The sequence below is a fragment of the Bison bison genome, unplaced genomic scaffold, assembly GCF_000754665.1.
Source record: "Bison bison bison isolate TAMUID 2011002044 unplaced genomic scaffold, Bison_UMD1.0 scf7180017864366, whole genome shotgun sequence".
In the NCBI taxonomy this organism is placed as follows: domain Eukaryota; kingdom Metazoa; phylum Chordata; class Mammalia; order Artiodactyla; family Bovidae; genus Bison; species Bison bison.
The window spans coordinates 1,027,917-1,030,309 of record NW_011494938.1 but is presented as its reverse complement, the minus strand read 5'-3'; the positions used below and the strand labels follow the sequence as shown (position 1 = coordinate 1,030,309).

At 41.6% G+C, this 2,393-nt stretch overlaps 1 protein-coding gene across 7 annotated transcripts in view; it reads right to left on the bottom strand.

Moving 5' to 3' along the window:
* SLC8A1 (solute carrier family 8 (sodium/calcium exchanger), member 1) overlaps positions 1-2,393 on the bottom strand; it is a 451,994-nt gene that overhangs the window by 383,346 nt on the left and 66,255 nt on the right. For 5 of the 7 annotated variants that reach the window (XM_010855558.1, XM_010855548.1, XM_010855552.1 and 2 more), the window contains exon 1: positions 66-215. The exons of the other annotated variants lie outside the window; for them this stretch is intronic. The gene's annotated coding sequence lies outside the window, so the exon portion shown is untranslated. Of the gene's footprint in view, positions 1-65; positions 216-2,393 lie in introns of those variants that run through there. 7 annotated transcript variants of the gene reach the window in all.

Genomic DNA, 2,393 nt, shown 5'->3' with positions numbered 1-2,393 from the left:
GGGAGGATCAGACTCAGAGTTGCGTTCCTTAGTAGACTCCCCCCAACCCCCAACCCTGTACTTACTGCCGGGCTCTGGGCTGCCAGGTCACAGGAAAAGAGAAACTCTGACTCCAGGAAACCCGCTGTTTGACTGTGAGGCAGAGTGTGAGGGGTAGGAAAAGTAGCTCTCCTTTGCCTTTTTGCCAGTGGTTCACAATTCTGACAGCACCTCAGAATCTCCTGGGGAGCTTTTAAAAATCCCAATGCTTAGGCCACACCCCAGAGAGAATATCTTGGAATCTCTTCCACGGGGGTGGTGGGTGAGGGGTTGCTCAGGCATCAATAATTATTTTTAAGTTTTAAGTTTCCCTGGTTGGTGCCCCATGTGTAACCAAGGTTGAGAATCATGTTCTAGGCCAATGCTCCTCAAGCGTGAACCTGCATATGAATCAGCTGGAGACTGCAGTTTCTTATGCTGTAAATCTGAAACAGGCCTGGTAGCTGCACTTCTAACAAACTCACAAGTGATGGTGATGCTGCCTGAATGAGGACCACTCTTATTAACAGAGGCATGCGGCCTCTTCCTGGTGGTTGTGGACACTGAGCTTGTTAGAGGAAACTCCGAGCTTCTTGACTTGTATATTCCCAGGAATCATTCTTCCCCAAGAACATGTTCTTCCCCTCTGCGATGAGTTAAACTTTCTCAGAAGCCACTCTTCACACAAGCGGTTTATTAGACTGCACTGACTAATGGGTATGAATAGAATGACATGTGGGGAGACACAGAAGGTTGCCACCTCCCTGTTAGCATATGTCCTCAGACAAAAATTACTTAGGGTCCTGCCTTCAAGAGTGTGAGAGGCAGACATTTGGCTCACACTCAAGGAAAGGGGCTTGAAGAGAAAAGTGGCTGCTTTGCAAATGACATTGGGAAAGGCATATAACTAGACTCCACCCATAGGAAATAGGACAAAGCTGACTGAATGCAAGAGCTAAATGAAAATGTGAGTGGAGTACATCTCATTGGAATCGATTTTGTAGAAAGGGTGAGGCCTGTTATTGGTATTATGGATCACTTAGTGAAAATTCAGATTTTCTTCACAGTGTAAGCATGCTTGTGACACATGGGGTGATAAAAGCCCTGTTCTTAAATGTCTGTATTCCAGTAGTGCCCCAAATCTATCTTGTCAGCTGTTGAGAAGGCATTAAGACAACATCATGTTCTCTTTATTCCTGTTTTTTTCCCCCAATTTAGACTATTTTGGTTAATTTTAATATTTGACGGGGGAACTACATTCATTGGTCTTCTCTATTTCCTAGAACCATTAAAAGGTAGCCTAGTGACTTGGCACCATTTTTGATTTGGCTCAATTTATGACCCCTTAATTTTTTTTCCTTTCATTTCTCACTAAAGGCATTTTTATAAGGGTTCCTGGGGCCCAAGGCAAATCAAACCTTTCGTTCCCTCCTAAATGTCATACATGACTGGATTTTTATTACAAGAATTATCAAAGGCTACATCACTGACACAAAGCTCTAGGTAAAAAAATAAGCTGCTCAGGCTGTGACTTTGGAAAGAAAAAATGTTGTATGTAGGAAGACAGTGATTTACATTCCAATGGCAATGCTATTTCCTAATTGTATTCTTGTGTATTGATTGCCAGTCTTTCCTCTGGACTTAAGAAATAGTTGTGGGCCTCCACTGTTATCTATCCCAGTTGGCATAACCATCTTGCAGACTCCATAGGGATATTATTAAGATTTGGTATATTCTAAAGGTGGTTCAGATTTTCAAGAACTATTTGCCTACAAACCGTCAGGGGATCTTTTTGCAAGCTCATTTGAAACCAAATGAAATTGTGGTGAGTTAGGCAATACTCTACTCTTTTGTCCAGCCTATAGGAAAATTAGACATGTGATCAGGGGTATCCCAAATTTTAATATTGTACTAAAGCAATCGACAATTTTTCATCATGAGGAAAACAAATACTTCATTGTAATTCGTTTCACTTTGAATGACTTAGGTCAAGTTACCATCCTTGTTTTTGGTTTTGTTTTTTTCAGCACTTGGAGCTTTCTCAGTGTATTAATATAGCACAGGATGGAAAAAAGTCAGTTTTCATTCCAATCCCAGAGAAAGGCAATGCCAAAGAATGCTCAAACTACCGCACAATTGCACTCATCTCACACGCTAGTAAAGTAATGCTCAAAATTCTCCAGCCAGGCTTCAGCAATACGTGAACTGTGAACTTCCAGATGTTCAAGCTGGTTTTAGAAAAGGCAGAGGAACCAGAGATCAAATTGCCAACATCTGCTGGATCATGGAAAAAGCAAGAGAGTTCCAGAAAAACATCTATTTCAGCTTTATTGACTATGCCAAAGCCTTTGACTGTGTGGATCACAATAAACTGG